This window comes from Mesoplodon densirostris, chromosome 9 (genome assembly GCF_025265405.1).
Source record: "Mesoplodon densirostris isolate mMesDen1 chromosome 9, mMesDen1 primary haplotype, whole genome shotgun sequence".
Taxonomy (NCBI): domain Eukaryota; kingdom Metazoa; phylum Chordata; class Mammalia; order Artiodactyla; family Ziphiidae; genus Mesoplodon; species Mesoplodon densirostris.
The window spans coordinates 108,429,270-108,443,995 of record NC_082669.1 but is presented as its reverse complement, the minus strand read 5'-3'; the positions used below and the strand labels follow the sequence as shown (position 1 = coordinate 108,443,995).

At 54.0% G+C, this 14,726-nt stretch overlaps 1 protein-coding gene across 2 annotated transcripts in view; it reads left to right on the top strand.

The window, feature by feature from the left end:
- PRKAG2 (protein kinase AMP-activated non-catalytic subunit gamma 2) overlaps positions 1-14,726 on the top strand; it is a 288,987-nt gene that overhangs the window by 131,435 nt on the left and 142,826 nt on the right. The window lies entirely within an intron of this gene.

Here is a 14,726-nt window from a genome sequence, read left to right as displayed (position 1 = left end):
TAAGGTGGACAGCATAATGATTTGACTCCCAGACATCATGACATTACCACAGTAAGTTTAATGAACACCCACTATCTGATATAGATAAAAAATAAAAGGAAAAAAATTTTCCCTTGTGATTAAAAACTGTTAGGATTACTCACTTAACAATTTTCATGTATAACATCCAGCAGTGTTAATTATATGTATCAGGGTGTACATCACATCCCTAGCACTTATTCATCTTATAACTGGAAGTTTGTACCTTTCGACCACCTTCATCCATTTCTCCCCTCTCACTCCCCAACCCCACTTCTGGTAACCACAGCTCTGATCTCTTTTTCTATGAGCGTGTTTGCTTGTTTGGTTTTGAAGTATAATTGCCTACAATACTGTGTTAATTCCTGGTACACAGAATAGTGATTCGCTATTTCTGTACATTTTTAAATGATCCCCCCTGGGCCACCTGGGTCTTGACGTTCCTTTTTATGAAGTGTGTCTGGTGCACGTCTTTGGATAAGCCAGACTCCCACAAGTTAACCCGTCTGATACATGTATTTATTACACGTGCGTCAGGCTGGTGCTGAGAATGATGTGAAGACATAGGAGATGCCTCAGTGGCTTGCGTGTAGGTTTGTGGTGAGGGACACCTACCTGGAGAGGGGCCCTCAGGATGGGCGCTGGGGCTGAATGCTCTGGGGCTCCCGTGCGAGTTGGGGTGGCGTCTGCTCTGGAGCCAGGGGTGAGGCCAGATTGGTGGAGATGCAGGGGGTGGGGCAGTCAAGGAAAAGTCTAGAAAGGGAAGATGGGGCCAGATTTTAGAAGACCTAGAATGCCAGGCTGGAGGGTGAGCCGAGACCTGGGGCTCCTGGGGGTGTGAGCAGGGAGCATCCTGTTAGGAGGGAGTTCGGGGAGGGAACTGGCGAGCTGGAGGCTTCACAGAGGGGAGCTTGTCCTTCGAGAGCAGAGCCCTCCAGGGCCTCAGCTGCAACCTCCCCCAGCCTCCCCAGGTCTGCAGGCGTGTTGAGACCCGAGGCAGCCCCCCCCTCGCCTGTGGGCAGCCCTGTGGCTCTGAGCCTAATGTCTGGCGGGCAGGTGTCTCCCGGTGCCGGCCAGGTGCAGGCCCAGGTTGCTGGCCTGGAGAACCAGACCTGAGGGGTGTCTGGGGGAGAGAGCAGGGCCAAGCAGGGAGGGGCCGGGCCCTGGCCTGGGTGTTTGGGACATCACTGTGAGCTATCCGTGATGATGTCCCTTGCGTGGCTTCCTCACCTTTCATGTTCAATAATCCTATTAGGGCAGGTAGAGTAAAAGGTGGAGGTAAGCAGCTGAGACCCAGAGAGGCCAGGAGACGTGGCAGTCACACGTGGCAACCTGCCCAAGAAGAGGTGGGCATCTAGCATCTCAGCCACCTCCAAGCAGCACGGGCCTCGTGTCACGGGCCCTCCTGCTGCTGCAGGTGCGTGGGGGGGACCACTACACACCCCTCCTCTCCTGCAGTGACATCAGAGTATCCCCTTCTCTGCCGTTCTCTGTCCCCACCCGCTGCTGCCCCCGCTGGCCATGACTCGGGGAGGCGGAGTCAGAAGTCCCCTCTCTCCTCCCTGCTTCTCATTCCTGGGTGACACAGCTGGTCACAGAATAGTGAGAGCTTATCGAAGGGGACAACAGAAGTGGCCCAGCCTAGAGGCGGCCTCTGAGCAGCTGTGGCCATGACCCTGAGGAGGTGCCCAGATGGCGCCACAGAGAGAGAGAGCGCTGTGCCTTCAGGCCGGCACCTGTGGATGAGTCACCCTGGCGTATGCTGAGCCTGGGGGGATTACCCTCCCCTCCGCAGCCCTTCCAGGGTCTCCCTTCTCAGGGGTCTCCCGCTACAGCAGGGTCCAGCCTCCCTTCTCCAGGGTCACCCCCAGCGGGCCCCGGTGCCAGCGGTGGAGCACTTGGAGCCCACCCGTCCTGATGCCCCCATCCGGGCGCTTCTGCCTCTGGACTCACTGCAGCCACACGGGCAGGTCCACTCCTGCCAGAGGGTCCCTGCTCACCACACACAGATCTACCTCGAATTCCTCCAGCACCAAGCGCCTTTGACACCACCTTGTTGATTTTTGACTAACAATGCAGCACTAACCTGTAAAACCTTGTTCATGTAAATGTTGCTACAGCGGAAGCTTACAGAAACATGTACAAATCGTAGGTGGTGAATTTGCACAATTTGAATATACTCGAGTAAAATGTGCAGATTAAGAGACAGAACATCACCAGCACCCTAGAAGCCTCTCCCAGGTCCCCTCAGTCACTCCCCCCGCAAGAGGAGCGTTGTCTGGTTTTGAACTTTGTATGATGGCTCCGTACGAAATTTATCTCTGTCCGGCTTCTTTCACCTGAACGTTATGAGTTGCAACCCAGCCCACGCTGTGGCTGAAGTTCATTCACTTCACTGCTGGGTCATAGCTCTGTCCTCTGCATAGACCACGCCTCCTCCATTGCCCACCTGCGGACGGGCACTGGCGGGTCTCCAGTCTGGGGCTCTGACAATTCCTGGTGCTGCTGTGAACGTTCTTGTAAATCCTCACGCGTTTCTGTTAGACACACACTAGGTCTGCGGTATAAGGGCAGGCATATGCGCAACCTTGGTGGATACGACGGCATTAGCCAACGTGTGTGCCCCGCTTCCCGGGCTCGTCTGTGAGCAGGAGCCGTGGCTTCGTTTCCCTTCCCCGTGCTCCTAACCCAGTGCCTCGAGCTGCACAACCAGCCTCCTCTGCCCATCATCCAGCTCTGCACAAATGCAGGTGTTTTTCTCACCTGGTAATTAAGATGTAGCATCCCCAGGAGCCCCCCCCCCAGAATCCTCTCTGAAGGGTAGTGCCCAGGGCCCCATGTCCTGATCCGCTTCCCCACTAGCAAGGACTCAGGCTCAGCCTGTTAATTGCACACGGTGAAGACAGGGCAGGTGGGGGCCCAGTGGACTGAGGAGGAGTTCTGTCCTCTAAGGGCTGCTTTCTTCCTGGGGCTCAGCGTTTGGGGTTTATTTATGACTGGGAACTGTGGCAGGACCTGGTTTGTAACCACCAGCTGTCGCTATAGCAACTCCTCACTTACACCACTAAAAATAGATCCTCTTCATCCCTGGGAAGAAAAATCAAAGAAAATCAAAGTGGGGGAGGGCCTGTCCACTCAGCTGCGGGACCCCAGACAGATTTCAAGGTGCAACGATGTAGCTCTTGGGGCCTCTTTAACCGCCCACCTAAGAGCAGAAAGGGCTGGGGTGGGTGTCAAGTCCGCCCCACTGGCATCCTCCAGGCTCCTGGGACGCTGGCATCTCCCCGGCTCTCACCTCATCTGTCTTCTCCTTTATAGGCTGAACTGCAGAATTTAATCTTTAATTATAAAGTCATTTCACTTGGGCTTTATTCAGTTTCTTAATCTTAAATCTTAATTCTTCCCTGGGATTGTAAATATTTTTCAAGGTCAAGGACTTAATTAGTAGGGTGGTATGAGAACTCGAAATCCTGTCCTATGAGAAAGAGTTGAAAGAACTGGAAATGCTGGCATGGGCAGGAGTGAACTTGGGACCGGTGGGAACAGTCTTCAGATATTTGAAGGGCTGTCCTAGTGAAGAGGGACTTCCTTGTTCTCTCTCATCCCCCAGGAACACGGAACTCAACTCCATGGGAGAAGCAATATTTCGCCCCAGGAAAATATGTGCATTTCTTTGTAAAGCATTTTCTTGCGTTTTTAAAATCATGAAAGTAGTAAAAGAACATTTCAAAATGTTTGAAAGCCGGGGAAAGCCCCCATGATGACGAGCGTGCATGGCACACGAATACCTTTGCATTCGTGTACCTGTACCAAGCACAGGCTTTGGAGGTGACTGCTCTGGGAGAGGTACCTGGTGGGGACAGGGTGGGGCCGGAGCCAGCTCCACTCTGTCACCTAGTGGGGTGGCCATCCTCGTAGGTGGCTGTGGAGACTCAGGGTGACACCCAGAGCCCCCTGCCCCCCACACAGCGCTCAGCAGTGGTGGTTGTTATCGCCAGGGGTGTTCCAGCTGAGGGTGAGTTTTTAAACACAGGATAGGAGATTTACTGAGACTGTCTCTGAGGTCCTGGCTCCGAAATTCTGGCTGGATTACAACACAGATGTGGGTGAGAATGAGAAATTAGCTTGAAACGTGGAGTGGTCGGGACCAGTAGTGCAGGAAGGGGCCCCCTGTGCACCGGCCAAGGGCAGGCAGGGGCGTTAGGGAGCCTTGGATGTGGCCTTGGATGTGATGAGGGAGACCTCCCGTCTGCTCCAGTGGAACTGTCACTGCCCGGGAGCCACACACGATGGCAGTCGGTGATATATACCCACTCCTTTTTTTTTTTTTTTTTTTCATTTTTCTTATTGTCATAAAACATACATAACATAAAATGTACCGTTTTAACCATCTTTCAGTGTCTGGTTCAGTGACATCAAGCACATTCACGTTGTTGTGCAGCCGTCGCCACCATCCACCTCCAGAATTTTCTCATCTTGCAAAGCTGAAACTCTGTCCCCAGTTAAACAACAGCTCCCCGTTCCCCCTCCCCCAGCTCCTGCTGTTCTACACTCTGTCTCTGTGAATCTGACTGTTCTATAAGCTCATATGAGCGGGATCGTACCGTATTTGTACTCTTGTGGCTGGTGTAGCACGTGTCAGAATGTCCCTCCTTTTTAAGACTGAATAATATTCCATCGTTACGTAGCTGCCACGTTCGCTTACACATTCGTCTGTCGCGGACCTGGTCTCTGTCTGCCTAGATGGGCAGTGATGGGCCCCGTTCTTCTCATGCTGGACCGGACTCACGCGCTCGCTTCACATGGGGTGAAATGAGCGGCCCCGCTGCTGCCGGGCCCTCCCGGGGCTGCGTGTGCGCCCGCAATGGAGAGGGCCTCGTGCCTCGCCTGCTCTGTGATGAGGAGGTGCTGAGGGTCTAGGGGCCTCCTCTGAGGTACTGCTGGGTGTCAGCCCCCCGAGGGGATCTGTGGAGGAGGCCACCTGCAGCGTGACTGAGGGACAGCGAGCATCCCCAAGGGCCCTCGTCTGATTTTCTCAAGGTGCAAAAAGCTTCGGGTCCTGGCATCATCCTCTGTTATATCCCTCCCAGAGGGCTCTGTGCCTCTTCAGCCTGCGCAAATCAGCACCAACACCTGAGCAGGAGTTAGCTTATCACACAGAGCAGTGGTGATGGGTGAGGACTAGTTACTTGGGGTTAGGAAATGTGTCTGGATACTGGGCCGGGGAGGTAGTCTGAGGGCACCAGGTTCTTAGAAGAGATGGTAGAGAAGCCAGGAGGGCTTCCAGGAGGAGGCAGCGGGCCTTGGAGACATGCCTGGCCTTCTTCACGAGTGAGTGAGGGCCAGCCCTGCCACCTGAGGGGCCTGGAGGGTTTTCCTGGGCCAGGGGCTCCAAACAGCACAGCCCACGGCGGGTCACCTCTTTCTTGGGTGCAGTGTCCGCAGGAGCAGGGCAGAGCTGACTCGCTGTGGAGACCCTCCTGGGCTTGCCAAGAGGATTAAGAAGGGCTCTGGGGCCAGAAAGGCCAACAGTTTTATTTGGTTGGGTTGGCTGAAACATGGACCCTATAGAGGAAGGTCTCCAAAGGCTTAGGGAGATTGGAAAGTTGGCCTAGATTCACATGTAAGTCCTGCTCCCTTTCTCTCCCTCCCTTTCTCCCTCCCTCCCTTTCTCCCTTTCTCTCTCTCTCTCTCTCTCTCTCTCTCTCTCTCTGTCTCTCTCTGTCTCTCTCTGTCTCTCTCTCTCTCTCACACACACACACACAGACACACACACACACACCTGGGATGGTCCAGAGGACACCCCTTTCACCAAGACGGTAACAAGCAGTTTGTGGGGGAAGCCCCAGGCTCCTTGATCAGCTCTGTGGTCGCTCTCATCCGAGGCCAGAGATGACAGTGGGAACCGCAGCCACTGCTCTGGGAATCCTAAACGCAGCGGGGATTCCTGGATCCTGGGCGGCAGGGCCGTGTGGCAACACTTAATCCCCAGAGACAAGACGGCCGTGGTTACCGTAAGGGACAGCAGTGTCAAAGCAGCAGTGTAAACAGGCCGACTCGGGCGGACCGACGGCTAGTTGATCACGGCGGTCCTGGAGGTGAGGTCGGTGGAGGCCTCAGTTCTTACTTGAGAATCAGTGACGAGTTCCAGTTCAAGTGAAGCAAAGCCTAACTCGAATCAGAGCATCATGGCCCCTCAGTTAATCCCGAGGTTTGAGCCAGTTTACAAACCCAGAGCCCCTTGAACGAAGGGGAGGGCGGGCGGGTCGCCTTGAGAAAGGACCCAGGATACTGCCCAAACGGTCGACGACTCACCTTTCTCCCAGCCTTCGCCGAAGCTGCCTGTGGCCTTTACCAGGGTGAATGCGTTGGCAAAAAGGTAATAATTGGACTCTTCAGAGATGAGTGGACACTGACACCAACCCCCGGAGACCCAGAGCGTGACTGTGGTGCTACCGCCCCGGGCAGGAGCTTAGGGAAGGAGACGGGGCTGGTGACTCCAGCAGAGAATTTCTCCAGCTCCCTGGGTGGAGGGCGAAAGTCTTTCCCGTCTGCAGACCTCAGTTTCCCCATTTCTGTAGGTGGAGACCTGGGGGGGTGGGGAGAAGCGAGGAGATGGGGCCAGGGCTGTTAGAGGCTGAGGAGCAGGAGCTGGTTAGAGGGTTCAAAGGCATCTGGGGAAGTGAGGAATGTCCTGTAATCAGCACCTGCAGCCTGTGTCTATCTAATCGGGTTGGGTGTGTGTTAGCAGCACGTCCAGAATAAGAAAGTTCCGGATGATATGACAGCCCATGAGCCGGGACTGGTGTTGAGCTGCTGGCTGACGGGGGACCCGAGGCCCGAGGCGCCCGCTCTCCGTGCCCCACCCTCGCCGGCACACAACCCCGGGAGCGTCTGTCCCTCCCCAGCAGAACCTTGCTGGTTTCGGGAGAATGGACGAATTCTACCTCCCCCGGGCCGCTGGCAGGGAGAGGCTACAAGTGACTGGGAATAGATGCTTGTCCTAGGCAGGTGTGATGCCCAGGGCAGGAAAGGAGCCCTGGTGTCTGGGGAGGCAATGACTGGTCAGGGTGGGGCAGGAGAAGGAGGAATTTTCAAACAGTCCTACCACCTTTGCAGCCCCGCCCAGGGCAGGTCTTTCAGGCCCCGCAAGCCTCGTGTAGGGAGCAGCATTTAGCTTTGCCCAGAGACGACTCAGGCGAAGGACAGTGGCGGGGTGCCCCTGGCCAGGATACACAGTCTTTGTGCTATGTCCCCAGGGGATTATAGATCTCAGAGCAGAAGGAATCTGAAAGGCCCTCATCCCAGCCTCCTGCTTTCAAGTGGGTGCAACATCATTGCACCTGTTTTGCAAATGATGCACCTGGGGCTCAGATTATTTGCACAACACCAAGTAGCTAAATATACCAGGAGTGCCCAGATCAACTTCAATCCCTAGAATAATATTGTTTTGTTTAAATACATGTGCAATTGAATAGGTAATGCTCGTGCCTGCGTGTTAAAACATTCAAAAAGTATAAAAAAGGTAATGGTAAAAAGTAAGCATTCTTCCCCGCTGGACCACGGCCTCCCAGTTTCTCTGCCCAGAGGCAACAGTTCAGAGACAGTCTGTGCATTGACAAGCTTTTTATGGTTTTGTATCAAACCATCCTCCTGTTCTACAGCTTGGTTTCTGACCCCTTGGCGTGCTGGCAGTCACTTCCTGGTGGCACATCGGGAGATGCCCTGTTCCTTTTTGTGCTTGTACGGTGCTCCGCTGTGTACTGAGCTGGTCCTCCACTGATGGAGCTGCTCTCAATCCTTTGCTGTAAAAAAAGGTTGCAACAAATGCTGCTGTACATAGTTTTGTGTGCATGTGTGTAAATGTATCTGTGATATAAAATCCTAGGAGTAAAATCGTCAGGTCAGAGAGTACACATATTCCTATTGTGACAGCTTTTGCGGAGTTGCCCTCCATGGAGGTTGTACAGTGTATACTCCCAGACATCCTCACCACACACTGTGATCAAAGCCTTTTGATCTTTGTTGTGTGGTGGTTTCAGAACTGAGCTACGACAGATAACCTTGGTGCTAGAATAGGGGCAAAAATGTGAGCGTGAGGACACCATGCGTTGATTCGGAGCCCACCCCTCGCCTTGATCCATGAGTGTTTCTGGGTATCACAGCAGAGATGCCCCTCCCTGTCCTGTGGTAGCTCCTTGGGCTACTAAAATATTTCCACACGTGTTGCCCCACACATCTGCGAGGTGCCCCCCAACAAAGGAGGTAGGGGCAGGGATTCTGTCTCTTGATTTTTCCTGGAAACACCACAGTCCCCAAAACACCATGAACTGAAGTGCCCCCAGGCAGTACCACCAATGTCAAGGGCAGGCGCAGGAGGCTGCCCACCTGCCCACCACGCACACACACTGCAGCCTGATGGCATCTTCACAACTGTAGCTGCCATCACGGCTCCATGTGATTTTCCCAAAGGCGATGGAAGCCGTGGACTGCTGGAAAACTCCACAACCCAGGGTTGGCTGGCTCAACCCTCACCCGCCTCCTCCACTGTACTTTAACCCATGCTGCTGGCCACCCCCGCTGCTCTGCCCTCCTCTGCATGCTCGGGGACGCGGGGAGCACCCAGGTGATTCTGCCTGAGTCACTCCACCCCCCGCCTTGGGACTTCTCCTGCCCCCCCTCCTCCACCCTTTGCGTTCCTCCAGGCCACCTATGATGCTCCTGTAAGAGGGTTTACTGTGAGGTGTCCTCGTCACCAGTGTCCTCCTCTGTGCCCACCCCCCTTGCCTACAAGGTCCTTTGGGCTCCATGTCTTCAGCCCTGAGACCCTCCCTCAAACGTTTGTGGAATAAATAAGTGAAGGGCTCTAGGAAGTGCATCCTGCTCTGGATTCCACATCCTTTGTCCTCCCACTTGGGTTCAAGGAACTTGAGGAAGTCTGGAGATTTGAATATTTCTACTCTGTTCCATGGAATGTGACTGTACACCACCGAGATCCCATGTCCCCTCTGGTTACATCCTTCATCTCAGTGTCCCCCTGAGACCTTGATCAAGCCCCTCGGCCCCACCTGGCCTCCCCTTCATGTGTCCCACTGGGCCTGATGCCCAAAGTTTCCACTCTAAAAAAATGTATATATGTGTGTGTGTGTGTGTGTGTGTGTGCGTATATATATATATATATATATATATATATGCACACATATATATAATTTACATACCATATAACTCATTCATTTAAAATGTACGATTCAATGGTTTTTAGTGTATGACTCTTCCATAAACACACCTTAAGTTGAAAATATCAAAAGTCGAAATGCATTTAATACCCCTAACTTACAGCACATCACAGCTTAGCCCAGCCCACCTTAAATGCACTCAGAGCGCTCACAGGAGCCTACAGGTGGGCAAAACCCTCTAACACAAAGCCTATCTTATGATACAGTGTTGAATATCTTGTGTAATTTATTGGACACTGTACTGAAGGCGCAAAGCAGCATGGCCTTCTGGGTCCAGAACGGCTGTCTGTGTGTCATGGTTTCCCCTGGTGATCCCGGGGCTGACTGGGAGCTGCGGCTGCTGCCCTGCATCACCACAGAGGATCGGACCGCATATCACTGCCCAGGAAAAGAGCAAAATTCAAAATTTGAAGTACAGTTTCTACTGAATTCGTATTGCTTTCACACCATCATAAAGTCAAAAAATCGTAAGTCAAACCATCGTAAGGCAGGGACTTACAGTCATGCATTCACAGTCATGCATCTAGCACCGCGATCCATCTTAGAACATTTTCATCACCCCACGAAGAAACCCTGGACCCCTTAGCCATCACCCGCTCCCGCAGCCCTGAGCAACCACCAATCTCTTTTCTGTCTCCACGGATTTGCCTCTTCTGGTCATTTCATGGAACCATTCTCTACGTGGCCTCAGTGACTGCCTTCTTTCACTCAGCATCATGTTTTCAAACTTTTCACTTTTCCCCCGAGGCCAGCTTACAAGGCGGGACCGATCAAGGTTGGGGGATGACCAGGTAACGTCCCTGAACTTAGCTCCACAGGAGGAAGGGCGCCAGGGAAACCAGAGTATTATATGGCAGCGAAGTGAGGGGGAGACATCTTTGCTCTGCTGTCTTGGTCAGATCTGAGTCCACATTGGTTATTTCAGAATCTGGGGGATACACGAGATAACCAACTAATAAAAATAGGTATTAAAAGCTTGCTGTGCTCCAGGCACTAGGCCTAACCGTAGGAGATGTGCCAGCAGGATTTTGCAGCGTAGGTAATATTAACATGCAGAACACAGCAGCCAGCTCCCCACCAAGTGCTCCAGCCAGCGCTGGAGGAATTCTGCAAGGACAACAGCTGGCAAGGAGTCGTCAAGGGAGGCTGCAAGGAGGAGACGGCCTGTGAGCTGGGCCTTGAAGGGCACAGGGCTGGTTGGCAGAGGAGGGGAAGAATTCAGAGCCGAGGTGTGTGTGGTGTTTGTACAGGGTTGCCGTGGAGACCTGGGGGACAGGAGCCACAGGGGAAAGGTTGGGCCAGACAACATCTGCGATAGCAATTGAAAGGAAACACAATCGCTTATAGATGCGTGAGGGGGCACCGGCCCGTGGTGGTGAATGCTCCGCATCTGTCCACCCCAGACAAACTCCACTTGTACTTGGAGCTCAGAGACGCCCACCCTGCTGTGCCCAGGACACCAGGGCAGAAGGTTCTGGATGCCCCCCTCTGGTCACGGTGCCAGCAGCCAGCGGGACGTGGAGCGTGCAGCATGGTGGCGGCACCGCTCCTGTGGGAGCTGGCGGTCACCTTGGGTCCCCGGACGGAAGGGAGGGCTCTCGGGAAACAGGTCCAAGGTCACCCCCAGCCACATGGCCACACAGCGTCTCTCCGCTGGCCTCTGGTGCCGGCCCTTTCTTCCGTTGGAGCTCAGTCCTAAATGGAAAGCAGATCCGGAAAGAGATGAGAGGGCGGAGGGGGCAGGAAGGGGCCATTTCTGAGCCGTGGAGAGGGGAGCGGGCCGATCCGAGAGACGGCAGCTCTGCAGGACGGGGGGCTGCTTGGGTGCGAGGCAGGACAGGGCAGCGTCTAGGGCTCCAGTACTGCTCCCAGAAGGGATGGGCCGGGGGGGCAGGAAGCCCGGGAAGGGGACTGGGAATGGGCGGACCCAGGGGTGGCGAGGGCCCCGTCCTGTGGGCACACAGGGACACATGCCCGCCTAGGCTGCCATCCCTGCCCGAACACTTTAACGACCTGGGCATCTTCCAGATGCTCTGTAGGCTGCTTGTTCTCCACCCAGTTCACGTGCCCGGTGTAGTATGTTTCCAGTTGTGTTCCTTTAATGATTGGATCCCATGCCGAGAGCAATAAAAACCAGATACCACTTCTCTTACTCTGGAAAACAGGGACCAAGACTTGGAAGCAGGCTTTTAATTCGGAAGGTGACCCCAGCAAGCAGGGAGGGAGGAGGAAGAGGGAGGGGCCGCATAAGTGCATTACCAGGGTTACCAGGTGGGTCCAGCCGCTGGAGGTCAGCCCTGGGGGTGTTAACACCTCTGTGCTTCAGGGCTGGGCTCAGCTGTGGACTGAATGGGCACTGGTGGCTTCAGGGGGGCCCTGTCCACATGGGGGACTGTCCACTACAGGTGCCCTGGAATCACAGGTGGCTGGGGGGCGAGCCCTGGGTCCACAAGCCTTGCCTCACCAGGATAGTGTCGGGGCCCCCTCTATCTCCCTCTGCCCTTCTCTGCCAGTCTCTGTCACCTTTGTCCCCCCCCTGGACCGGGTTCCTGGACCTTTCTTACCAGTGCACATCTTCCAGAGCTTGACAGAAATTTGTTTTAAAAGCAGACACTCTGAATGTGTGACTTCAGGGTGTCAAGGTCTGTTCTGAGTTATCTATTTTAAGAAAATTGTTTTCCACAAATAGCAGAAAGGACGCACACACAAAGCTTTAGCTGCCTGCAGACCAGCCTCCTCAGCCAGCACCATCGACCCGCTCCGGAAGGCCCATGGTGTCGGTCTGTTAGATAGAATCTCCTGCTTAGGGCACTCGTGGGCTACAAGCAACAGAAAGCCTAACTCAGGCCTGAACAATAACAGAACCCGGGTAGGAAGTGGAGCCTTGGTGTGCTGTGAGGAGCAGATGTCAGGGTGGAATTCAGCGTTGAGTGACCTCCCAGGAAGGATAAAGGGAGGAAGCAGGGGCGGGCAGGTAGAGCCCTGGGCTGGACGCAGGTCTGACACTGGGGACCGAGGGGACGGGAGGATGGGCAGTGAGAGCCCCAGACAGCTGCCCACTTCAGAGGAGGCTCCGGCCAGGTAGACGGGCACTGCTGCTTCAAGTGCCACGTCCCCTCCCGCAGGATCAGGCCTGCCCTCGCTCCACACCAGTCGTGGCCATGGCCGTGGCCGGGAGCACGGCCTCGGTGTGGAGGGGAGCGAGGGGTGTGCTCTCCAGCAGGAGGCCTGAGCGGTGCATCTTCCCGCCCAGCGTGGCAGCTCGTGCAAGGAGCTGGGCCCGGCCGAGCCTGGGGATGGGCTACAGAGTTCTCTCCAGGCTGGGGAGCTTTGCCGTCTGGCACTGATGCTGCTTGCATTGCTCAGCTCCTCAGAAGATACGCGTGGTCTCTGGGCAACGGTGAGCAGGGGCGACATTTCAGGCCCCTCCCTCCATACCCTGCATTTCCCAAGTTTCAGGGCCTTATGCTTAATAGGGCCTCCAGGACTAGTTGTTGAGGGATCCACTGTGATTGAGAAACCCCTGGTCACCTGGCAGGCTCGGAGCTCTGAGCTGCGAAGGCAGAGGGCAACATGCAGCCCTTTCAGACTCAAGAGGCTGATGCAGAAAAGAGAGAGGATGCAAGTTCTTAAACAGAAAAGGGTGGGGGAGGGGAGGGGGAGCGCCAGCCCGCGCTCAGATCTGGTGAACGAGAACTGGAAAATCCCACTGGGAAGTCAGCCTTGGACTCCATGGAAGGGGGTCCCGTTGGGCCTGGTGTCAGTTGGAGCTCCTAGCCACAGGCCTAGAAATGACTTCTAGCTTGTTTAAGTGGACCTCCCAAAATGTATTCAAGGGTATCGAGTAGCTCACAGAATCCCCAGGATGCAAAGAACCAGGCTAGGTATTCCCAAGAAGTGCCCAAAGTCCAGAGCAGGGACACTGGACTCCCACACAGCGCTGGACATGGACACCATGACCCCGTGCCAGGCCCTGGACATACCAGCAGGACTTTTGCACTGCTATGGACTGCATTGTGTCCCCCCGCCTCCAAATTCATATGCTGAAGCTTTAACCTTTAATGTAACTCTATTTGAAGATAAGGCTCTTAAGAGATAATTAAGGTTAAGTGAGATCAGAGCATGGAAACCTAATCCCACAGGATCGGTGGCCTTATAACAAGAGGAAGAGAGAGAGATTCTCTCAGCAGAACTTGACCATGTTGGTACCTTGATCTTGGACTTTCCAGCCTCAGGGAAGTGGGAAAATAAATTTCTGTTGTTTACTCCACGCAATCTGTGGTGGTGTGTTATGGCAGCCCAAGCAGACTAAGACAGCCACCCATCTCTGGAAACCAGGGAATCCTGCTTTGCACCTACTTCTGTGCAGCAGGTGTGCTGAGTCTGGCCCAGGACGTCCACCCATCAGTCTAGGTCCCATGGGGGCTTGCCATTGCAGCCCCTGGGGGGCTGGGAAAGTGAGTTTTGGAGCCCCTCTCCCATTCTAGAGACCAAGCATAGAGAAGATTTGACAGATGCTGGGTGGGCAAAAGAACTGACAAAGCCCTCCCGACATCAGGGCAGTGGACTTGAGGGAGGTCTCCAGAAGGGTTGAGACCAGCTGCCAGGAGACATCGCCTATGTGGTAATACTTCTTGGTAAGTCAGCAAGTCTCAGGATGGGTGATTAGCTTTGTAGGCTAAAAAAAAAAAACCCACTATTTTCAGCACACCAAGAACAGATCTATTTCTTGGTTCATGAAAACTATCCAGAGCTAAGGTTTTCTCATCTCCGTGGCACGGATAATGGTCACGTGTGTGGACCAGCATACGTACACCAGCACTCTACCAGCTGGGTGACACAGGGAACCAGGCCAACAGCCGCAGGGGGATTGCAAGGATGATCCGGAATGGGGCCCAAGCCCAGCCACCCTTCCCATAGACCGTGTGTGGCAGGGTGTTTGTAGCTCCCTGCTTTGTGCCCTTGGATGGCCGTTTTCCCACCATTCTCTTCTCTTGGAGTTTCTCCAAAAAGTTTCTTCATATTAAATTAGAGTAAACTCTTATTTCTGTCTCCCTGCAGGTGACCGAGGTCACTCTGAGTGGAGTTATGGGTGCTCCCAAATCCTTAAGCTTAAGTAATCCTCTTAAGTAATAATCACAGTCTCTTGGGTAAGTCTCATCAATGGTTCATGACGTCTTCTTTTATGTGTTTTTCAAAACTTAACTTTATAAGGGCAACCTCGTTCCTTCTTTTGTTTCCCCAGATTCTTATGGGGCGAGTCACCACTGTTCTTGCTTGCTGCCAACACTTATTTCTAGAAAAGGTTACAGAGGCTAAAGGTGTAACCACTGTCCCTCCCCACACCCCAAACCCCACCCGGCTCAGTATGTGCCCTCACCTGCCCCACAGAAGTGCACATCTTTGAGTCAGTGGCTTGCCTCAGATCTACATGTTTTCTTAAGTGTTTAGAAACTGTTTTCCTTAGAGGAA